We start from the raw sequence: 25,286 nt of genomic DNA, 5'->3' as shown, positions 1-25,286 counted from the left end.
AATCTAGTCCAAATCACTTTAAATTGGATCGAATCAGATTAAAAGTTTGAACTAAATCAATTAGATGATAAATTAATAAGATTGAAATGATTAGATTATATGATTTTTCTCTTCAAAATCCATCCAATTTATTCCATGAACAATCCTAATTAGAATCATGTGGTGTAAATAGAGATATTGTGGAAATTGAAAAGATGGAATAATAGAACAGCAAAAAGAGCATCTTAATAATTTTAGTAATTGAACCAGGTGTGTTACAAAACTGTACATTTTATCTATTGAGTAGAATTTACATTTGAACTTTAAATAAATTAGTGTTCTTTGTCCTCATTCAAGTTTGAGGTTATATACGGTGAAATATTTTAGTTAGTTTTTAATTGTTTTATTAGTTAAAAAGTTTGTTTGACTATTCAATAAATAAGTTTTTCTTAGTAATATTTTAGTAGTTTCTAATATTTTTTGGGACACTACTTAGGTTATATTCAACAATGCATTTCAGTTAGTTATTAGTTTTTTTATTAGCTGAAGAACTCATTTGATTGTTGGGTAAATAAATTATTTTTAGTAGCTTCTAGTATTTTTTGAAACGCTACTTGAAATAATATTTTTTAAAACACTAGCTTTTTATTATTTCTAGATATATTTATTGATTACTTTGTTATCTTTTTTAAATAAATCATGATATTATTTTTTTTTATCATTTTACACTTTTCAGCTACTTTAACAATTAATTTTATCGAATACTTCTGATTAAATAAGTCAGCTTCCAGCTACTAGTTAGCTTTTCAGCTTCCAGCTAATTTTGCCAAACATAGTATTAAAGTAGATTTTTTAAAATGTTAGCTACTAACTTTTATATTTTCTTCTACTTTTATTTTCAGTATATTTATTCATTTTCCATATTACCTTTTTAAAATAAATCATGATTTTTTTATTTTGTGTCATTTTATACTTTTTAGCTACTTTAATAGTTAATTTCATTAAATACTGTAATTTAATAAGTTAATTTTGCAACTTTCAGTTAACTTTTTGGCTTGCAATAACTAACTTTTTGGTTCTAGCTATTCCCCAACATAACCTAATTTGATTTAGATTATTAGGTATATTCTAGAAGGTTTAATTTTTATGAATAATAAAAACATTTTGAAGTGAGAGAAATAAACATATATATTTAACCGGATTCAAAACCTACTACTACCGATTACATGAAACTATATAACACAAAATTATTGCAATTTAATGAGGAATTTCAAATTCGAGTCCTACTTATGTATACAGTTGCACGAAATACCAAAAGAGATAGTTTTATAATTTATAATTTTAATTTTTAAAATAATTAAAATAAGTATTTTTAAAAAAATATTTTTTAATAAGCAGATGAGATTTGCTTATCATTTTTTTAGAAATAAACAAAAATAATTCAAACAAACATACTATAAAAAAAATATAAAAACTATTTATTTTATTAAAGTAAATACCTTTTTTGATAAATAAATTTAAATGAATTCACCATTTGACACAACAGAAGGGTAGGGTAGGAAGATGACTTGCTAGAAATTAGGGATAATGAGATATCATCCAGGGAGATCATAGGGCACTGCATCATTTTAGTTTTGTATTCTTTTTTTCTGATCTCTATTAGTTTTCTTTTTCTATTCTTTTTATTTCATTTTTTGTACTTATCAAAATTTGGAGTTGTTCCCATGTCAGGGTGGACATGGTCAATGTGGGCTTTAAGATCTTACACGTCGGACTGAGAGTTCCTTTTGTTAAGAGGACAAGAAGGAGGACCTACAAAACAAAGGACTTTAAGGCTCAAATACATGAGTTAGGATCAATATGAGTGAATATTAAAACAGTGAGATGGAACATGATACTTATAGAGTCGAGAAGGAGTTGTGGGTCCTTTTTTGTAAGGGCTATTACGGTGATGTAACAACCCTTGCAGATAATTACTGGCTTGTAGATAATAACCAGTAGATAATGGTGGCTTATAGATAATGTGTAGCTTAAAGATAATTGTATACCTGCCACATGATAAGGAGATAGCCATATATTTAAATAATAAGAGGTTAGAGATAACCTGTCAGTTAAGAGCCCGATTATTAAGGGCATAATGTTCGTGCTCTTGTGCCAAGGCTGACATGGAAGGCTGACATGTGTCTTGGAGTGCTAGATAGCTTACCACGTGTATTTTGTGGACCTTGGAGAGTAGATAAGCCCCTTAAGCTCTAAGCTAGCTTGTCGGCGAAAGAGGTTGTCTAGTGTCAAGGGAGATTGTCCCGTGTTGAGGGTAGTAGCCTTGACAAGTAGAAGGGTTACGAGTTTGTCGAGCCCCCAAGCATGGATGAATGCTGTCCATTGTTGAGATTGGTAACCTCGACAAGTAAGAGAGTTGTAGGTCTGTCAGGCTTGTCAAGGCCCCCAGCCTAGACAAGTGTTATCCGAGATGCTTTTGTCAAGTTGTTTAGGGTAAACATGCTTTTGCAGGCAAGGTCTGATGTGTCATGTGGGAGAGGTCTTTGTATTTGACAACTTTGCCCTTTTCTGATTGTTGGAGAGTGCATTGAAGAAGACAAACGTTTCATTTGTCTTTTGTTGCAGGCGAGTGCAATGCACATGCAATACTCTTGCATATATGTCACTTGTGGAGTGGACACGTATTGGAGATGCGGTACGTGGGTGAGTGGACCTACATCGTGGTGCAAAATTTTAGGGCACCATTTCAGCTCCCGTTAGTTATTGTAGAATCACACCTCTACTTTAAATCAAGTGGACGTTTGATTTGTGACTACCGTTACTTTTGAATTTTTTATTTCCCCTGAAAACTTCCTTGCCTTCCATTTGCGATTTCCTCTTCCGATTGTCTTCTTTGTTGTTCAAGATATTTTGTTTGATAATGTCTTCTTGCATCTTCGACTTCGCCATAGGTATGGGTGCTAGTGACTTCGGGGGTTCGATTCAGCAACCCCTAGTGGACTGAGAGGTCATCTCCATCGGTGGTTCCTCCTCGGAGGAGACTCATTGTGGTGCCTCTGATAATGAATCCTCTTCCTCAGAAAGTTGAAGTTTTTACACCATGTTGGTGGAGGCACTTCTCACCTCCGTGGGAAGGCCCAACCTTCTGGTACTTCTCCGGTCGGGGAACCTATCTCAGTCACCATGATTCTTCCCCCTTCTATTTCTTGGGGAGCGAGGAAGAGTGGTGGTGGAGACATTATGGCATCCCCCTGTGTGCGATGTAGCCATTATGCTAGGTTGCCATTGTCCCTCCTACGGTTGCTGGCTTTGAATGGGTGAGGTATGATGTTCTGAAATATCGATCCTTTCTTACTTTTGCGGCGAGTATCACTACTTTGTAGTGCCACGTGAAGTTGGCCAGTACGGAGGATTCCTACAAGCTAGCCGTCCAGCCCTTTGAGAGTGACGATTTCCCTTTCCTGAGGGTGGTGTTGGGCAGCCCGCCATTCTTTTTCATGTATAAGTGTCTATTCGAGGTTTTGGGTCTGGTTCTTCCCTTGTCCTCCTTCTAGTGTGCTCTGCTTGAGCACTTGAGCACTTGAGCATGGGCCCTTCTCAACTCCACTTCAATATTTGAGCCATGGTGAAGGTCTTTGATATTTTTTGCCCTTTCTTCAACATCTGACCTAGTGTGTCAGTGTTCTTGTAATTTTTTTAGATGAAGTTGATAGGCAAGATTGGTTGGGTCTCCTTGATCAGCGTGTCCAAGAAGCTATTCGAGTTTGACTGGAACGTATTTCGCCGATTCAAGGACCGTTTCTTCAAGGTCCTGGCTACTAACGTTGTGGCTGATGAATTGCCATTGATGTTCAACCGGGACGGGGAGCCTTGTTTCCTATTTTACTGGCAGTCTGACCTTACCAGGTTTAAGTCTTTCGACGAGGATCTGTTGACCCTTGTGGAGAGGGTCGACAAGGTCATTTTGGAGTAGCTGTCAGCCTTACTGGATGCGCATGCCATTTTGTCTCTTTTCTTAGCAAATGATCCTCTCGTTGCCTTGGATGATAAAGTGTCTTACCTTGTCTTCTTTTGTGTCTAAGGTAGGTGTCGACCAAGACTAACACTTGTCGTGTTGTTGTTCAATTTATAGGTATTATGAGTGACTTTGCTTGGAGGCCCTTTGTGAAGCAGGTTAGACATGCTGGTGGGATTATGCCACCGTCTGTTGTCATTCCTCTTGTTGGAGAATAGGGTCAACCTGCCATTGAGGTTGGCCCTACTACTGATGTTGTTGAGGTCTCCCCCATGTTCTATCCTCTGTTTTGGCTAAAAGGAAGAGGGATGATGGCACTGAGGTTTTAGGCCGTAAGAAATTGAGGGCCCCTTTTAGCCTTCGTGCACTGAGGCAAGTTGTAGGGTTCATGCTTGGTTCAGGTTGCCCTGCAGGTTTGCAGGATCTACCTTCGACTCCGTTGGCCGTCCAGGTTTATGCTCCTGCTGCTGTTGTTGTTTCTACTTTTGCTACTCCACCTCCTCCTACCGTGTCTATTCAGGAGGTCATTCTTGCTGCTGAAGTTAGTGCACCAGTCACTTTGGCTGATCTTGTTGTGCCTCCTTCGTCCACCTTGTTGAGTGCCAGTGTGACAACCACGAGTGCTCCCAAGATGTTGCATCCTCCTTATTCAACTCCATCGATTCCCCCTCGGCAGTGTTGTTGTTGGCATCACCTACTTCTTCTCACCCCCGTGTTTCTTTAGATCATATCTACACTGCTCGGGATTTTGATTCTCTATGGGGGTAAGTTACAAGATTGAGTAGAAGACCCTAGTTGACTTTGTGTCAACCTTTGATAAGAATCTTATCCGATCAACTGGGCTCCAGAATGCTACGGATTCTGTCAAGGTCTTTCTTCAATGAAGTTTGGCAATCCTAGAAGAAAATGGTCAAAGGCACCAAAAGGCACTAAACAAGGTGGCATCCCTGGAGCCTGAGGTTGCCAAATGGAGGGTCACTGCTTGCACAGTATGGAGAGTGGGGCACACTAAGGTAGCTAATGTCTCCGTCTCCTTTGTTGAAGCTGCAAAGTTGAACCACCAACTATCATCCAAGGTTGGCAGTGCCTTTCCAAGATGTTGTTCACTAGATTGGATGGTGATGAGCTGTTCAAGCGATGCAAGGGCTTGCAGAGGGAGAGTAATGAGTTGGCTAACAAGGTGGAGAGCACTACGACAAAGAAGGGCGAGCTTGCCAAGTTGGTGGCGGACCTCAAGGCCCGACTGAAGGAGTCAGTATTCAGGTTGGAGAATTTCGAGTTACTAGTGTCCGAGGGAGGCCAGCAAGGAGCTTGAAGAGGAGCTGATAATGTACAAGAAGGAGGCTATGGAGCAGCATGAAAAGAGCTTTCACAAGGCCATTAGGCAGACCAGGTTCTTCAACAAGGACCTTGACTTGGGTCTTTTTTATCCTTTCAAGGATGTGAAGGATGGTGTTTTGCTTGACAAGAAAGATATTGCTATTGAGGAGGAGGTAGGGGAGGAGCAGGATGCTGAGGAGCAAGGCGATGGTGCCAATGTTTAGGCTACCTTTTGTTTGTTGTCTTCTTTGCTTGGACTTTGGCCACAATGGGTGTGTAATTATGACAATTCTTCTTTTGATTAATGAACTAGCTTTCCTTTGTTGATGAATTTGGCATTGTTTATGTGTCTTGTATGTTGTCATTTGTCTATGCAAAACTCTGTTACTTGTGGTAGTATGAATAGGCCACCTTGATAAGTGAGATTCTGGCAATGTAGGAAGCAAAACCTTGGTGGTCTTGTGTGAAATAGAGAAGTAGATGTCATGAGATCATCTCAGGTTTGATTCAACCTGGTTAAAGGTTTTGCCACTCAACTGGTGATGCTTCCTTTTGCTTTGTGAAGCTTCTCCCCTGATGTTTGTGAGGAGTTAAGTTGGCTTCCACTTGGTTGAAGGTCTTGTTGACCAGTCGGGTGGCAGCTTGCTTTGCCTTGTGGAATCAGGGACTTTTATGCTTGTCGTAGTTCCCAAGGAGTGAGCTTACCAAGGGTGTGCCTTGGGGTTTTGTAGGAGTGCGTACCAAGGGTGGACCTTGGGTTTTTGTGCCAATGAGTGAGTGTTGGGTTTTGTAGAAGAGCTTACCGAGAGCAGATCTTGGGTTTGATGAGCTTTGGACCAGGGATGCATTCGTCCTGGGTTTTAGCGAAGCTGACCTAGGGTGGGCCTTGAGTTTGATGAGGCTTTGGAGAAGCAAGACTCACCAAGGATAGACCTTGGGTTTGACGAGCCTTTGGAGAAGCGAGACTTACCAAGGGTGGACCTTGGGTTTGACGAGCCTTTGGAGATGCGAAACTCACCAAGGGCGGACCTTGGGTTTGACGAGCCTTTGGAGATGCGAGACTCACTAAGGGTACACCTTGGGTTTGACGAGCCTTTAGAAAAGTGAGACTCACCAAGGGTGGACCTTGGGTTTGACGAGCCTATGAGACTCACAAAGGGCGGACCTTGGATTTTGTGAGCTTTTGGAGAAGTGAGACTCACCGAGGGCGGACCCTGGATTTGACGAGCCTGTGAGACTCACCAAGGGCAGACCTTGGATTTTATGAGCCTTTGGAAAAGCGAGACTCACCAAGGGCATACCTTGGGTTTGATGAGCCTTTGGAGATACGAAACTCACCAAGGGCGGACCTTAGGTTTGACAAGCCTTTCGAGATGTGAGACTTACCAAGGGCAGACCTTTGGCTTGACAAGCCTTTGGAGAAGCCAGACTCACCAAGGGCGGACCTTGGGTTTGACGAGCCTGAGACTCACCAAGGGTGGACCTTGGGTTTTGTGAGCCTTTGGAGAAACAAGACTCACCAAGGATGAACCTTGGGTTTGATGAGTTTGTGAGACTCATGAAGGGTGGACCTTGGGTTTAATGAACCTTTGGAACTAGGATGTGCTTGTCCTGAGTTTTGTCAAGACTTAGCAAGGACGAACCTTGGGTTTAACAATCCTTTGTATAGTTGCCATAAGGAAATTAAAAAAACTAAAGGGAGATAAGTTTTATTCAATGTATTTAATCGAGTACAAATTCTCTTCGTTACCCCGAATGTGCCTCATTAAAACCTCTCAAGCCAAAACTGTGATTTTTCTCTTCTTGGGACAAAAGACTTGAGTAGGAAAAAGAGTACATCAACCGGTCTTGTAGTAGGTCAATTGAAGTAGAACTTTAGATGGGTAGCCTGTATGCTCCATTGTCTTGGCTTGTACGACCCTGAATGGGCCTTCCTAGTTGGGTCCAAGCTTTCCCACCTAGGGATCTTTTCTGGCTTCACCTCGGACTATCCATATGAAGTCGTCAGGTTGAAAGGCTCATGGTTGAACCTTTGTATTGTATCTTTTTGATGCTCGAAGCTTGGTAGCTTCTTCTTTGATTCTGGCTATCTCTTGGACTTCATTTGTTGTTTCAAGTTCTACCCTAATGTTCTTTTCATTTTGCCATTGTTGGAACAACAGTCTCCTTATCGGTGGTTCCCTGACTTCGATGGTGATCATGGCGTCTGTACCATATGTGAGTTGGAAAGGAGTTTTGTTGGTCATTGTTTAGGGTGAACAATGATAGGCCCAGATTATGCTAAGGAGTTCCTCCTTCCATAGACCCTTAGACTTGTTGTGTCTAGTACGCAGGGCCTTAAGGATAACTCTGTTGGCTACCTTTACTTAACTGTTGGTCTGGGGATGTTCGACAGAAGTTACCAGGTGCTTGGCACCTAATCTTGCCAAGAATTCTTTGTAGGCCTGAGCCTTGAATTGAGTGTCATTGTTAGTGACTATGGCATAGGGGAGACCATTCTTGCATATGAGGTGTTTTCAGATGAACTTCTCCACCTCGTTGGTTGTGATTTCTCGCAATGGTCTTGCCTTGATCCACTTGGTGAAGTAGTCGATAGCGACTAGTAAGTATTTGACTGCTCCTAGGGCCTTTGGTAGTGGTCCTAGTATGTCCATTCCCCATATGGCGAAGGGTTAAGGGGAACTTAGGTTATGGAGATAGTCAGAAGGGGTGCATAAAACGTCTATGAATTCTTGACATCGTCTGCACTTCTTTGTGAAGTCGAGGGCATCTGCCTTGAGCGTTGGCCAATAGTAGCCGGCGCGCACCACTTTGGTTCCAAGGGAGCGTCCCCCTGTATGAAGGTCGCAAATCCCTTCATGAAGTTCTTTCATGACATAGTCTACCTGTTGGCTGTTCAGGCATTTGAGCAAGGGTGTTGTCAACTCTCTTTTGAATAGCTCACTATCATGGATGACGCAGTAGCTGGCCTTCCATTTTAGGCGTTGGGCTTCACTTTCGTCTGGTGGCAACACCCGTCGAAATAGGAAATTCTTGTAGGGGTTCATCAAGTCTGGTTCCTCCTCTTCTTTGGCCATAACTTCCTCAGTGTTCATGGTGGGAGTTTAGAGCGTCTCCTGGATGATAGTCTTGAGGTGCTTGGTCTTTTTGGTGTTGGTCAGCTTGGAGAGCAAGTCTACTCTGGTGTTGCTCTCCCTGGGTATGTAGTACATCTCAAAGCATTCAAAGTTTTCAATGATTGTTTTGGCAATTTGGTAGTACTTGAGTAGCACTGCTTCCTTGGTCTGGTATCTGTTGGCCCTGGATAATTTGCGAGTCAGTGTAGCATTGTAAATTTAGACCTACTATAAATGCCTTGTACTCAGCCTGATTGTTTGTGGCTTTGAAGTTAAGCTTGAGGGCTTGCTCTAGAGTGACATTGTCAGGGCCTTCGAGGATGATTCCTGCCCCACTTCCCTTCACATTGGACACATTGTCAATGTAGAGGCTCCACCAGTCTTGGGTGGTTTGGTCGTTTCTAGCAAATTCTGCCAGAAAGTCTGCCACGAACTGTCTTCATGGGGCCGCGGGGTTCGTACTGGAGATCAAACTTTGAAAGTTCTGTTGGCCATGCTACCGCCTTCTCTACTTGTTTAGGCTTTCGCAAAACCTTTTTGATGGGGTAGTTTGTCTTGACTACCACTTGGTGACTCTGAAAGTATGGCCTAAGATGTTAGGCCGAGGTAATGAGTGCTAGCGCCACCTTTTCTATCATTTGGTAGCATTTCTCAGTATCATGGAGTATGCGGCTAGTGAAGTAGATGGGAAGTTGGTGCTTCCCTTCCTCTTGTATGAGGGTGGAGCTAACGACTTCGTCAACTATTGAGAGATATAAGAGGAAGGGTACTCCTGGTCCAGGTCGACTCAAAACTGGTGGTATGACAATGGTCTTCTTGAAGGCTAAGAACGCTTGTTTGCGGGTCTCATCCCATAGGAATGGTTTAGTTTTCTTGAGCAACTTGTAGAATGACTTCAGTTTTTCAACGAGCTTGGGGAGGAACTTGGACATGGATGCTAGTTTGCCGTTTAACTTTTGGACTTCCTAGATGTTAGTAGGACTATGCATCTCCAGTATAGTTTTCTTGAGCAACTTGTAGAATGACTTCACTTTTTCAATGAGCTTGGGGAGGAACTTGGACATGGATGCTAGTTTGTTGTTCAGCTTTTGGACTTCCTAGACGTTGGTAGGACTATGCATCTCTAGTTTAGTTGTGAATTTTGTAGGGGTTGGCTTCTATTCCCCGATGTGTGATGATAAAGCCCAGGAACTTGCCTCCGCCGACCCTGAAAGTACATTTTTGTAGGATGAGGTGCTTGTTGTATTTGCAGATTTCTCTGAATACCTCTTCCAAGTCTGCCACATGTTGGGCTATGCTACGGGATTTGACAACCATGTTGTTAATGTAGACCTCGACATTTCATCCGATATGCTTTTGAAGATACGATCCATTAATCTCTGGTATGTAGCGCCTGCATTTTTCAGGTCGAAGGGCATGACCTTGTAGCAGAAGTTGGCATCTTTAGTGATGAATGTTGTTTTCTCTTCATCTAAGGCTTGCATTCAGATCTAATTGTATCCTAAATAATCGTCCAGGAAGCTTAGTACTTGGAACCTAGACGCTCCATCGACTAGCCTATCGATGCTGGGCAAATGGTATGCATCCTTAGGACACACCCTGTTAAGGTCGGTGTAGTTAGTGCATATTCCCATTTGCAGTTGGCCTTTTTGACCATGATGATGTTGGCAAACCAGGTAAAGTACCTGACTTCTCTGATGAAATTGGCTTTGAGGAGCTTGTTAACTTTTTTTTCTAACCGCTTTGTGTCATTCTTCTCCCATCTTCCTCTTCTTTTGTGATATTGGTTTGGCCTGGGGATAGATGGCGAGCTTATGGTAGATAATGTTGGGTGGATTCCCAGCATGTCAGATGGCTGCCAAGCAAACAGGTTCGTGTTCCTGTTTATGACATTAGCTATGCATCTCTGCTCATGGCTGGTGAGGTCTCTGCTGAGCTGCATGCACTACCCGAGTTTGGGTCCGAGCTGCAGCTTGACAAGTTCTTCAATAGGCTTTAGGCCTCTATTAGTGGTGTTGTCGTGTGGATCTAAATCAAATACGTTGTCCAGGCTCACTTTGTAGACAACTAAGGCTTGGACTGGAGACCTTTCATCCACACTCATGACTTGAGTGTTGCCACCCGCTGTGGGTGAGGTTTGGCAAGCTCGCTGGTGTGAGGATATGGTGCCACTTTCAGGCTTTCCGCGTAGCACTGTCGTGCCTGCTTTTGATCTGTCTTGACAGTCACAATCTCTCCCCTTAAGGTGGGGAACTGCATCTTCTGATGCAATGTGGAGATGATGTCTCTGAGCTCATTGAGCTCTTTCTTGCCAATCAAAGCAAAGTAAAAGGTATTTGCATCGATGATTAAATACCTGATTGAAAAGATCTTGGAGAGCTGGCCTTGACTGAAAGTTGTCATTAGGTCGACATAGCCTCTGGTCTTGATCTACTCTTTCTCCTACGAAGCCAAGGAGTGGACCAATGTGAGGCTAGATGGTGTCAGGTGAGACTTTAAGCCTCTAGAAAGTTTTCTAGTATAAGATGTCAATGGAGTTGCCCTAGTCGATAAGGACCCTAGACACCATAAAGTTGGCGATTATGATGGAAACAACCATGGGGTCATCTTGGTTAATAGGGTTGCTACCCTTGAAGTCTCTATCAGTGAAAGTGATAGGAGGGAGACTTTGTGGGGATGGTAGGTCGACATAGTTGATGTCGATGTCCCAGATGGCATAGAGGTGGCGTTTGCTAGACTGACTGGCTACCCGCTATAGAAAATCCGCCTGCAATGGTGTTGATTACACCTCTTATTTGCTGCGTGGTTCATTTTCTTGTTCTTGCAGAGGTTCTTGCTCGCATCTTTGCTGGTGGTGTCTCTGTCTTCCTCGATCTTCTGTTTTGTCTCTTCTTCTGTCGGTATCATGGTTTCAGTGGTGATCCTCTTGATGTCCTCTAGGTCTTGCTCCTGCTTCATGACTGTCCAACCTCTTTACGAATTGGGTAAGATACCTAACCTGTATGAGCTCTTCTATTTTATCTTTCAGGCCCCAACAATCTTCTGCATTGTTACCCTAACTTTGATGGTATCTATAGTAGTGCGATCGAAAGCTTCATGGGTACTTTCGCATTGAAAGCCTTCTCAAGGATTATAGTGTGATTGGCCGTCAGGATGTGTAGTGTTCATACCTAGGCCCTTTGGGGAGAGGATAGTACTTGTCTGACTCTGTGTAAGTCTATCTTGCTACCTTCTTTTCTCTTGTTGCGCTTTTGTCTGGGTTTTCGGACCTCGTTTCTGGACCTGGACATTTCTTCCATTTGAATGTAGCCTTTGGCTCGTTCTTGCAATTTGTCCATTCTACTAGGATTTTCTTGCACAGACTATTCCCAGACTTACCAGGCCATAGGGAGAGGAACATGGAATGCAATGCTACCTCTAGATTGAGCTTTCAGATCTGGATAGCAATGCGTCTAAACCTGTCTATGAATTTCTGGAGAGATTCATCATCTGTCTGTCACACGCTGGCTAAAGCGATCGATGTCATTCAATGTGACCGTCTGGTTGCATATTGCAAACTAAAATGCTCAACAAGAGTGTTGAAGCTATCGATGGACCTTGGAGGAAGTCCATCGTACCAAGTTAATGCCACCCCTTTGAGGGACGTTGGGAAGACACGACATAAGATTGCATCGTCATTGGTCCATAAATTCACCTTAGTGAGGAAAGCGTCCATATGTTCATCTGGATCAGTGGTTCCATTGTACTGCTCTAGGTTGGGTGGTTTCCAACCTAGGGGTATGTCAACTTCCATGATTCGGTTGACGAAGGGGTGTCGACGAGTAGTCCGCCCTGTAGGATGGTATGTGTGGGAGATACTTGGATTATCTTAAGTGTTAACTATGTGTCGAGGGTGTGATTCCCATTGAGTGTGCTCAGACAATGTGTGAGTGGATTGCTCGTCACCCTGGGGGCATCTAAGATGAGACTGTAGCCGATCGTGATTAGCCTTTAGCTTTCTAAGCTCCTCTTCATGGAGGCGCTCCATCTCTGTAATTTGGTTTTGGAGTTGTTTGAGAGTATCAATATCCGTCATGGTTGCTAGAGTAGGATTGAAGCCTTTGAAAGGGGTTTTGCGTTTGAGGCAAGATCACATGCTAACCATGGTCAATATGGGCTCTAGATCTCGCATGTTGGGCTTAGAGTTCCCTTTTTTAAGAGGACAAGAGGGGGGACCTGCAAAACAAAGGACTCCGAGGCTTAAGTACGTGAGTTAGGAGAGTATGAGTGAGTATTAATAGAGTGAGATGAAACTTGGTACTTATAGAGTGGAGAGGGAACTATGGGTCCTTGTTTGTAGGGGCTATTACGGTGACGTAACAATCCTTGCAGATAATTACCAGCTTATATATGATAACCAATAGATAATGGTGACTTATAGATAATGTGTAGCTTAGAGATAACTATACACGTGTTACGTGATACGAAGATTGCAATATATTCAAATAATAAGAGGTTAAAGATCATCTGTCAGCTGAGAGCCTAGCTGATAAGGGCATAACGTTCGTGCTTCTGTGTCAGGACTGATGTGGAGGGATGACGTGTATCTCAAAGGGTCAGAAGATAGCTTACCATGTGTATTTTGTAGACCCTGGACAATACATTTTTGTTTTAGCTTTATGGATTGCCTATTTATTACAAATGACTAGTTTCTTGTTCATTAAGGAAACAATTCATCAATGAAAATGTAGTTAAACATACTTTTTTTCTTAATTAATGGTAGATATTGCTTTCTTAATTCAATTATAGTACTTTCGAATACTAGTTATTATATGTTGTCGTCATGTTCGAAGATATGAAGACGAGAAATCTAGTGATTTGAATATTTGAGACTCTTATAATTGAACAAAGAAAATTTAATAATCTATATATGTGGATAGGCCGAAACATCTTAGAAATATATTATTGGAGATTTTGGTAGCTTTCAATACTATACTATTCATAAGAGTCTACATATTTTAATTTTAATACGTTAATTTTCTCAAATTTGAGAAAGGAATTTAAAATATTTAATATTTTTTATTCAGACTTTTTATTTATTCAAAATATGATTTATCTTAAGTTATTTTTTAGTTAATGGTAGTGATTGTTTTTTAGTTATTTTTCGTTGAACTTAGTTCATCTTAAGTTCTCATTTAATTAACACAGTTCTACATATTTAAAATTTATAAAGTTACTCAATAAATCTAAACGCTGTGAAAACGAAAAAATTAATTAATCATTGTTATATATTAGTTTGTCACTTTCAATAGCTAACCTAAGTCACGTAGCCTCCCCATAGTCTCATTGGAATTCATTAAAAACTAACAATGTTTACCCTTTTTATTATATTTTCCTGCTCATTCATACACACACACACACACACTGATATATATATATATATATTTATGAAGAGAGCCTCTCATTTCATTATAAGTATTTGATACTTTTGCTTGTCCAATAATTAAGGGTCATATATATAGAAAAGTGACCAACTTACCTACTTTTAACTGGTTTTTAAACTAAACTATCAACATCATAGCCTACTGTACTTATCAAAATCTGGAGTTGGCTGACGTTAAGGTAGACGTAGCCTGGATAGGCTCCACGATTTCGCACGTCAGACTATAGGTACCCTTTGTTAGGAGAATAGGAGGGAGAACCTGCAAAATAAAAGACTTTGACACTCAAGTAAGTACATGAGTGAGTTGATAATGGAATGAAAAGGGTGACATAGAACCTGATATTTATAGTGTGGAATAGAAGCTTCGGTTCCTTGATTGTAGGAGTTGCATCTGTGCTCTGGTGTCAAGGCTTACTAGGAGGGTTGACGCCGTCCTTCTAGCGCCATGCCAATTTTGTGGACCCCAGACAGTACAAAAAAGCCCCAAGCTTTGAGTCTAGCTTGTTGGCAAAAAAGGTTTATTAGTGTCGAGGGTGGCAGCCCCGACAAGTTCGAGGGTTACAGGTTTGTCAAGCCACCTAGCCTGGATAAGTGTTGTCCAGGTTGCTTTGTGTTGGGTGCTCATATAAGAGGTCCTTGTTTTTGACAATTCTTCCTTTTCTGACCGTTAGAATGCACATTAAAGAGGGGCATTTCATTTTTCTTCATAGTGGGTGTCTATTGTACATGCACATTGCTTTTGCACACGTGTTACTTTGTGAGTGGGCATGTCTTAGAGACGCATAACGTGGGTTGGTCGGATGGCATCATGGCGCAGATTGTTAGGGCATCATTTCAACTCCTGCCATTTACTAGAGGGTCGTATCTTCACATAAATAGGGTGTATGTTAGGTTTTGGTCATGTCATTCTTGAGCTTTGGTTCATCTTCTGTAATCTCTTTGAATCTTGTGTGCGAATCTTGCAATTTCCTTCTTTCCTTTGGTCGTTTTCCTAACTTCAAGGTACATCCTTCTTCCATTATGTCTTTTGTTTCTGATTACACTATGGGTATGGGAGGAAGTGATTTCGAGGATTCTATTTGGCAGCCCCTTGTGGATTGTGAAGTTGTTCCAATCAATGACTTCTCCTCGGAGGAGACACGCTGCGAAGCTTTCGATGGTGGGTCCTCTTCCTTTGAGAGGTTGGTGGACCTACACTGTGTTGGTGAGGGTACCTCTCATCCTTGTAGGAGGGTAAGGCCTTCTGCTGCTCTTTTAGAAGAAGAACATGTCCTTATTACCACAATCCTTCCCTATTACTTAGGATGAGGTGTTTGGACGATGTAGAGACTTGTTGAAAGAGAAAAATGATTTGGCAAGTAGGTGGTGCATACTGCTGAAGAGAAAGAAGATCTTGCAGCGATAGTGGCTGAATCTGCTAAGGTGATTGTTGACCTTCAGGCCCGACTAAGGGAATCAATGCTTATTGTGTCCGACCTCCAATACAGGTTGAAGGAGTCTGAGCTTGAGGTGGAAAAGGAGAAGGAAGCCAACAAGGAGTTGGAGGAGGAGCTCTTGATGTTCAAGAACGAGGTTGTGGAGTAGCATGAGAAGGGATTTAACAAGGTCATTGGGCAGGCCAGGTTCTTCACTTGACTTTGGTTTTTTTGACCCATTTAAGGACATGAAGGAGGATAAACTACTTGATGAAGAAGAAGTGGTTGTTGCAGAAGAGGACGCTGGCAAAGAGCAAGATAATGGGGCCAATGTTTAGGCCGTACTTTCTTTTGTTTTTTCCTTTGTTGGATTTGGGGCCATAATGACTTTGTAACCTTGACAATATTTCTTCTTGTTATAACGCACCTACTTTACTTTTCCGTTGGAATTTTGCTTTGTCTTGCATGTTGTTGTGCCTTATTTATACACTGCTTTGTTGTGTGTGGTAGTAGGGATAGGCCATAAGCCGCCTATGAGGTCTTGGCGGAATAAAGAGTGAGACCTCAACGGGTTTGAATCCTTGATGGATTTGTAAGAAATAGAAATAATGGTAGGCAATCATCTCGGGTTTGATTTCAGGTATCTCTTTTTGCCTTGTGGAACCCCTTATTCAAGGACAAGTGTTTTAATCTGGACCTTTGGCTATGCTCGTCTTAGATCCAAAAGAGGAAGCTTACCAAGGGCGTGCCTTGGGTTTTTATAGAAGTACTTACCAAGGGCAGACCTTGGTTTTCTTGAATTCCTACAAAGATAAAGCTTTGTAATAGAGAAGCTTACCAAGGGTGGACCTTGCATACCTTAGGTTCTTGCAAAGATAAAGCTTGGCAACAGGGAGGCTCAACAAGGGAGGACCTTGGGTTTGTCGAGCCTCTTGGAGATTCGACAAGGGACGTGTTAGTCTTGGATTTTGGCCTGACTCACCAAGGGCAGATGTTGAATTTGATGAGCCTTTGGAGAAGCGAAACTCACCAAGGGACGGTTTGTTGCCTTTGCCTAATTGTTGGTCTGGGGGTGTTTGACAGAAGTCACGAGGTGCTTGACACCTAGCCTCGTCAAAAACTCTTCATACACTTGAGCTTTGAATTGAGTACCATTGTTGGTGATGATGGCATAAAGGAGACCGTATTTGCATATTAGGTGTTTCCAGGTGAACTTTTCTACCTCTTTAGTTGAAATTTCTTGTAATAGCCTTGCCTTGATCCAGTTAGTGAAATAGTCAATGGCGACCAATAAGAAGTTGATTGCTCCTAGGGCTTTTGGCAATGGTATCAGTATTTCTATCCCCGACACGGTGAAAGACCACGGGGAGCTCAAGCTATCTAGGTTTGTTAGGGGGTGTGCGTGGAACATCTGTGAATTCTTGGCATCGTCTACACCTTTCTGTGAAGTCGAGGGTTTTGGGCTTAAGTGTCAGCCAATAGTAGTCGGTATGCACTATCTTTGTTGCCAGGGAGCATCCCTCGGTGTGGAGGTTGCAGATTCCATCATGTAACTCTCGCATGATGTAGTATGCTTGTTGGCTGTTAAGACATTGGAGCATGGGTGCTATCAACCCTCTTTTGAATAGTTTGCCATCAAGGATGATATAATAACTAAACTTCTTTTTCAGGTGTCGAGCTTCATTTTTGTTTGGCAGTAACAACTCCTAGATTAAGAAATTCTTATAGGGGGTTATCTATTCTGGCTCACCTCTTCTCCTACCATGACCTCCTTGGTGTCTATGGTAGGTGCTTGGAGTGTCTCCTGGATGATGGTATTGAGGTGTCCAACTTTCTTAGTGCTTCCAAACTTGGAGAGCAAGTCTACATCTTGAAGCAATCAAAATCATCAATGAGGGTTTTTACGGTATGATAGTATCTGAGCAGCACAGTTGATCGAGGTCGTACCCGAATCAAATAAATATTAAAATATAGTAACTAGGAAGTGATCCTAGGTCATTTCCCAACGAGCAATGATACACCAAATGTTCATAACAGATAGTAGGAAATAGTAACAAATTGGGGGGGGGTGTTTGCTTTTGTAAATTAAACAGCGAGTAAAATTGAATTAGAAATTATCAGAATTAAAATACGTTGCTTCCCCTTGATTCACAAGCAAGTCTCTTATCCTAGGTTGTGAGAATTTATCCTTTATCAGTTCAACCACTTAATCCAACCCTAAATTAAATTTCTAAGCAAAATTTAACATAGAGCATTCATTATGTGATTAAGCATCACACACACCAATTACTCATAAACGATCATTAAGCATGAACGTAAATTAAGCGCAGAGACAATTAATCAAGCACTAAGCATGCATGAATTAATAGCAACAAATTCAGAGTAATTAGTGAAGAGGGAAAACTGAACAAAATTTAACGGTAATAATAAAACCTCAAAGAGAACTATGCTTGATCCTCAAGAGAAAACAACGTTGCGGACTTAGCCTTCCATTAATCAAATAGAGAACAAAATTTTATTGATAAAACTAAAAGTCTGAACTGGAATTGTAAAAGAACGAAAATAAAAGAGAAAGAGAAGAGAGACTAAAACTAAAAATGAAAAATAGAAGAGAAAGAGAAGAGAGAGAGCCTAAACTAGAACCTTGGTGCTATTATATAGTTTTTCAGCCCCAAAGCTTACAAATCTATTTTAAATCCAAGCCCATAAATAAAATAAAATCAAACCAAATCTAGATAAGATATGATAAGATCTAGATGAAATAATATCTAGATGAGATCAAATCTAAATAATATCTAGATAAGATAAGATCTAATTTTGTAGAATAAATTAGTCTTCCCTCTTCAAGTTTAAGCCCAATTCTGGATTCAAGCCCAATGCTTCATTAATTCTTGAAATTAGATTAAAAACATCAAATTAGCTGAATGGGCCAAAATAATAAAACTGTCTAATTAATTTGACAATTAAGACTAATCAGTACTTAAAATGGTGTAAAAAGGGTTAAGAAATAGGAGAAAATAATGGCACATCAAAACCCCCCATACTTAGCCTTTTGCACTCCTGGACAAAATGAAATAAAGAACAAAATCCAAGGATATCAAAGAGAGACAAACAAAAACATTTACATATTTCTCAATGAACATCAAGGAATGAAAGGAATGGGCAACATCTAACATGAAGAGATCCAAAGAGTCAAGACATTCGTGAAAATCATCCAAGCAACCCAATCATGACAAAATAGTTAATCAGCTTAAGAATGAAAAGTGATAAAGTCTCACAAGATATACACTCTATCTCTCAAGTGTCTAGGCTACTATTTACCCTTAAAGCACCCATGAAAACCAACACCACATAAATTTGGCAAGATTCTAAAATTGACAAACGACTTGACAATACATGCATATGAGGATCAAAAGGTCTTTAAAGGTTGTAATAGGGCCAAGGACAAGGTAGGGAAGAAAAATATGGAATAAGTAGCTAAATCCCAAAGGAATAGAGGAGCAATGGGGAATAAGTGGAAATTAAGCACAAGTAGTAACCCTCTAATATCAACAAAATCAACCAAGGCTCCCAAATCAAGTTCTCATATCAAGACCTTATTTATTCAACTTCACTTCTTTTCTTTTTCTTCTTCTTCTTCTTTTTTTGAAGAGTACGAAATTGCAGAATTTGCAGCAACTGAATATATTTTTATTTTCATTTTTTTTTATTTTTTTATTTTTTTATTTTTTTTATTGAACAGTACGAAATTGAAGATTAAAGAAAGAACTAGGAAATTTATATATACATCAAGCATGGCCAAAATAAAACATTAAGCATGGCCAAAAATCATATCTTCCAATGAAACATACCCCCCCCCCCCCCCCCCACACTTATTCCTAGCTTATTCCCAAAACAATTCCAAAGCTCCAAAATTCCTTAAGGTTAAGGTGATATCATGGTTTTTCACTTAAGGCTTGTAATGAACTTCAAAACAAAGAAAGGGGAAAATAGGCTCAAAGGGGCTATCAAAGGAATTAATTCAAGGTAAGTCCATTTGGCTAGAAGCTTATAAGAACGAAATTGCCTAAATCATTTCCAAATATGCATGTGAATTAGGAAGCATCAACAAGAATCAAGCCAAGGCTATTGTGCAAGCAATCAATGGGGCAAAACACACCAAAAGATTATGATGATGGATGGCTCGAATTCTCACAAAGGTAAACTTATCACTTTCAAATTGAGCTTTCAAAACTATCATGACATGTAAAGGAAAAACAAGGATTTCAAGTCACAAAATGTCAAGAGATTTTTATTTTCAAAACAATTACCCATTACTTGAACATATCCTATAATTCAAAGACAAACATGCAAATTTAACACAATCAAACTAACAAAATTAAACTAATTTAACACGACTAACAAAACCAAAACCAAAGAACACACTCCCCCCCATACTTAAACAACACATTGTCCTCAATGTGGCACAATTAAAAGATTAAAAGCAATTAAACCATCAAATAGAATCGGACAAATGTAATAAAAGTAAAGTAGGAGATAGGAAAGAAAAACTCCCTAAGTCATGGTAGAGGAAGAGTAAGGTGGAGTAAGGAAGTCTCTTCCACCACTACGTCCACTAAAGAATTTGTGAGGAATGGCTTAAGTCGGTGTCCATTGACCTTGAAGCTCTTGTTTGTGGAGTCGCTTTTGATCTCAACTGTACCATAAGGAAAAACATTAGTAACAACAAAAGGACCAATCCACTTAGACCTCAATTTACCACTCATGAGTCCAAGCTTAGAATTATACAATAACACTTTTTGCCCAACCATGAAGTCCTTCTTAATTATCATGCTATCATGGAACTTCTTGGTCTTTTCTTTGTAGAACTTGCCATTCTCGTAGGCTTCTAGGCGGATCTCATCTAACTCACTCAGTTGCAACTTTCTTTCCTCACCAGCTTGATCCATAGAGAAGTTGCAGGTCTTCATTGCCCAGTATGCTTTGTGCTCAATCTTCACTGGAAGATGACATGCCTTTTCAAAGACAACCCAATAAGGAGACATTCCTATGGGTGCTTTGTAGGCAGTCCTATGTGCCCAAAGAGCATCATCTAGCCTGGTACTCCAATCTTTCCTGCTTGGCTGCACAATCTTCTCTAAAATTCTCTTGATCTCCCTGTTAGAAATTTCTGCCTGTCCATTGGTTTGGGGGTGGTATGGTGTGGATACCCTGTGGACAACCCCATACTTTTTAAGCAAGGCATGCATTGATTTGTTGCAAAAATGGGTTCCTTGATCACTAACGATTGCTTTAGGTACTCCAAACCTGCAAAATAGATTAGATCTGACAAAATCTACAACAACCTTAGCATCTTTAGTTCTAGTGGGCTTGGCTTCCACCCATTTTGAAACATAATCAACTGCAAGGAGAATGTTAACATAACCAAAAGATACAGGAAAAGGGCCCATGAAATCTATACCCCAGACATCAAACACCTCACAAAATAGCATAGGTTGCTGAGGCATTTGTTGTCACCATGTAAGTGCACTTCCTGCTCTGTGACACTGCTCACATGTGCTACAAATCTTCCATGCATCTTTAAAGATGGTGGTCCAGTAAAAGCCACAGTCAAGCACTTTGTGAGTTGTCCTTTGAACACCCAGATGACCTCCCGGTGTGGAAGAATGATAGAACTGCTGGACTGAGTCAGTCTCTTGATCTGGAATGCATCGTCTAATGACCTGATCACTGCACAATTTCCACAAGTAGGGGTCATCCCAAATAAAATGCTTAGCATCACTTTTAATTTTATCTTTTTGGGCCTTAGATGCTAAGGGAGGAAAAATAGAAGCAACTAAATAATTGACAATGTTAGCAAACCAGGGAGTAGAAAGAGAATCAGAAATACTATACAATATATATAAATGATCATTCGGGAAATCATCCCGAATGGGTGAGTCCTCATCAGACACATGTTTGATCCGACTCAAATGATCAACAACTAAATTTTGTGCTCCGCTCCTATCACGGATCTCCAAGTCAAACTCTTGGAGCCAGAGCATCCATCGAATCAACCTAGGCTTTGAATCAGCCTTCTGCAACAAGTGCTATAAAGCTGCATGGTTAGTATAAACAATAATGCGAGTACCAAGCAAATAAGAAGGAAATTTTTCAAGAGCAAAAACTATGGCTAATAGCTCTTTCTCAGTAGTAGTATAATTCGCTTGGGCAGCATCTAAAGTCGTAGAAGCATAATATATCACCCTAGGCAATTTATCAATTTTCTGAGCAAGGACAGCCCCCAATGCATAATTTGATGCATCACACATAAGCTCAAAAGGGGTTGTCCAGTCGGGTGCTTGGATGATGGGGGTGGTAGTCAGTGCTCTTTTTAGGCAATCAAAAGCCTCTTTGCATTTATCATTAAAGTCAAACTCCACCTCATTTTGCAACAAGTTGGATAGTGGAAGGGCTACTTTGCTAAAATCTCTTATAAAGTGCCTATAGAATCCTGCTTGACCAAGAAAAGATCGCACCTCTCGCACGCAAGAGGGGTAAGACAATTGTGAAATAACAGAAATTTTTGCAGGATCTACTTCAATGCCCTTATTGGAAATAATGTGGCCTAAAACTATACCTTGCTCAACCATAAAATGACAATTTTCAAAATTTAGAACAAGGTTAGTTTCAGTGCATCTATTCAAAACCTTTTCCAGACTATCCAAACAAACATCAAAAGAGGATCCATATACAGTGAAATCATCCATAAACATCTCTATGCAATTTTCTAAAAAATCACTAAAAATACTAATCATGCACCGCTAGAAGGTACCAGGGGCATTGCACAGGCCGAAAGGCATCCTCCTATAGGCAAAAGTGCCAAAGGGGGCAGGTGAATGTGGTCTTTTCCTGATCCTCAGGAGCAATAGTGATTTGCATATGACTAGAAAAACCATCAAGGAAACAGTAGTGAGATTTACCTTCCAGGCGTTCAAGCATCTGGTCAATGAATGGCAGTGGAAAATGGTCCTTTTTGGTAACCTGGTTCAACCTCTTATAGTCGATGCATACTCTCTAACTGTTCTGCACCTGAGTAGGAATCAGCTCCTTCTTCTCATTTTTGATCACGGTGAGGCCGATTTTCTTTGGAACTACCTGGACGGGACTCACCCATTGGCTGTCGGAGATAGGATAAATGATTTCAGCTTGCAAAAGCTTGGTTACCTCCTTCTTCACTACATCAAGAATCACCAGGTTGAGTCTTCTCTGTGGCAGTCTTACAGGTTTAGCGCCATCTTCTAAATTTATTCGATGCATACATGTGGATCGGCTAATACCAGGAATGTCCGCTAGGGTCCAGCCTATAGCCTTCTTATGCTTCTTGAGAACTAATAACAACTTCTCCTCTTGCTCATCAACAAGGGAGGCAGATATAATTACTGGAAAACTTTTGCTATCATCCAAGTAAGCATATTTTAAATTTGATGGCAGAGACTTCAATTCTAGTGAGGGCGGCTGGATAGTGGTAGAAAGAGATGGTTTCTCAGCTTGTACCTCATAAAGAAAGTCAGAGGTATGTGTACTTCCTGAAACATGGTTAGTTCTATCTGACTCTATAAAATCAATCTCAAGAGGTAGAACATCACCAGACATATAATCAATATCAAATTCAGATTTACTCTCAGCATCAAATTTAGACATATGATCAAGTACAAATTCAGATTCAATGCATGAAGAGTGACAGGCATGCATATTAGAATGAAGATCAATCATGTATTCATCAACAATATGGTCAATTATTTCAACACGAAATACAGAAAGATCTTCAGATGGGTGTTTCATAGCATTAAGAATATTAAAATGAACAGTTATATCACCAAACTCCATAGATAGTGTGCCTGCATATACATCTATCTTAGTTCTAGTAGTTTTCATAAAAGGTCTGCATAGAATGATGGAACTGATCCTTTAGAAAATCCCTCCTCCATATTTAAAATATAAAAATCAATAGGGAAAATCAGCTCACCAACTCTAACTAAGACATCCTCTATGAAACCAGCAGGATAGGTAACACTTCTATTAGCTAAATGAATTACCACATTAGTTGACTGCAAAGGACCTAGAGATAGAAAATTAAAAATAGACAGAGGCATAACACTAACAGACGCTCCTAAATCTAGCATGGCATTGTCAAACTTATTGTTCCCTATAATACAAGGTATGTTGAATGTACCTGGATCTTTACATTTTTCAAGGATTTGGGGAACAGATTTACCAATCAATGCGGAGAAATTTCTGCCCATATTAATTCTTTCACTTCCTTTAAGCTTCCGCTTATTAGTGCACAGCTCCTTCAAGAATTTAGCATATCTTGGAATTTGCTTTATTGCATCCAGCAGAGGTATGTTTACCTCTTCTTTCCTAAATGTTTCCAAGATCTCCTTCTCTGCCTCTTCCATTTTTTTGTTGGAAATTGCTCTTGGAGAGAATGGAAGAGGGATATGATGCTTCTCTTTAGATTCACCTGCATAGAAATTGTTAGGTAACTTACTCTTTAAATTTTTGTCATCATCTTTTTCTGGAGTAGAGTGAGGTTGGGCAGGTTCATTGGCGGATGAGGAAGATGCTACTGGTTGAGGTCCTTGACACTGCTTTCCTGACCTCAATGTAATGGCACTCACATTTTTGGGATGCTGGACAGATTGAGAAGGTAATCTATCATAATTCTGGGACTGTTGTTGATTTAACTGTGTAGCCAACTGCCCCATCTGATTAGTTAAGCTCTGAATGGAGGCTCTGGTCTCTTGTTGAAACTGCATGTTTTGTATAGTCATTTGCCTCACAAGTTCATCAAGGGAAGGTTGCGGAAGGGCCTCAACTGTTTGCTGTTTCTGGGGCTGTTGCTGTTGTTGCTGCTGGATTGGTGGAGGAACGTATGGTGTACTTAGGTCAACAACATTTTGAAAATAAGTCTGTTGTTGTTGCTGTTGCTGTTGTGAAGGACTCGACCATCTAAGGTTGGGATGATTCCACCATCCGGGATTGTACCTGTTGCTGGAGAGGTCATAATTATTCTGTTGTGGCTGATTTTGCTGTTGAGGTTGAGGAGGTCTATTGTAGATGTTTGCAGCATAAGCTTTAGGCTATTCAATTGCTTCAGATTGTTGCACAAAAGGGCAAAGGTCTGTGTGGTGGTCGGCAGAGGAGAATAAACCACAAAGTCTGGCGACAGGTGCAGATTTTTTTATTCATGGCTAGTTGGGTTACCAGGTTAACCAAGACATCTAGTTTACCTTCAAGCTTCTTAGTCTCACCTGATGAATTTGTGGCTACTTCATGCATTCCTCTAATGACAATAGCATCACTTCTGGCACTAAATTGTTGGGAGTTTGAAGCCATCTTCTCGATTAAATTTCTGGCTTCAGCAGGGGTCATGTCTCCAAGGGCTCCACCACTGGCAGCATCTATCATACTTCTCTCCATGTTGCTGAGTCCTTCATAAAAATATTGGAGAAGAAGCTGCTCTGAAATCTGGTGGTGAGGGCAACTGGCACATAATTCTTTAAATCTCTCCCAGTATTCATATAGGCTCTCTCCATTGAGTTTTCTAATACCTGAAATATCCTTCTGATGGTCGTGGTCCTGGAAGCAAGGAGATTTTTTTTCTAAGAATACTCTCTTGAGGTCATCCCAGCTCGTGATGGACCTTGGAGCAAGGTAATATAGCCAGTCCTTTGGCACTCCCTCTAAAGAATGAGGAAAGGCCTTCAGAAATATGTGATCCTCCTGGACATCTGGTGGTTTCATGGTGGAGCAAACAATATGGAATTCTTTCAGATGCTTGTGTGGGTCTTCACCTGCAAGGCCATGAAACTTTGGAAACAAATGGATCAGTCCAGTTTTAAGAACACATGGGACATCCTCATCAGGGTATTGGATGCACAAGCTTTTGTAGGTGAAATCAGGTGTAGCCAATTCCCTTAGAGTCCTCTCACGGGGTGGAGGGTGTGCCATGTTCTCAGAATATTCAAAATCAG

General features: G+C 40.6%; 1 non-coding gene across 1 annotated transcript; it reads left to right on the top strand.

The window, feature by feature from the left end:
* The first annotated feature begins 24,778 nt into the window (after positions 1-24,778).
* LOC113000820 (small nucleolar RNA R71) lies at positions 24,779-24,884 on the top strand. The gene has a single exon (XR_003266141.1). It is a non-coding gene; the product is annotated as a small nucleolar RNA R71 (small nucleolar RNA).
* Positions 24,885-25,286: the final 402 nt, after the last annotated feature.

The sequence above is a fragment of the Glycine max genome, chromosome 20 (assembly GCF_000004515.6).
Source record: "Glycine max cultivar Williams 82 chromosome 20, Glycine_max_v4.0, whole genome shotgun sequence".
Classification (NCBI taxonomy): domain Eukaryota; kingdom Viridiplantae; phylum Streptophyta; class Magnoliopsida; order Fabales; family Fabaceae; genus Glycine; species Glycine max.
Note: the sequence above shows the minus strand (reverse complement) of the source record. Positions and strands in the feature narration are given on the sequence as shown.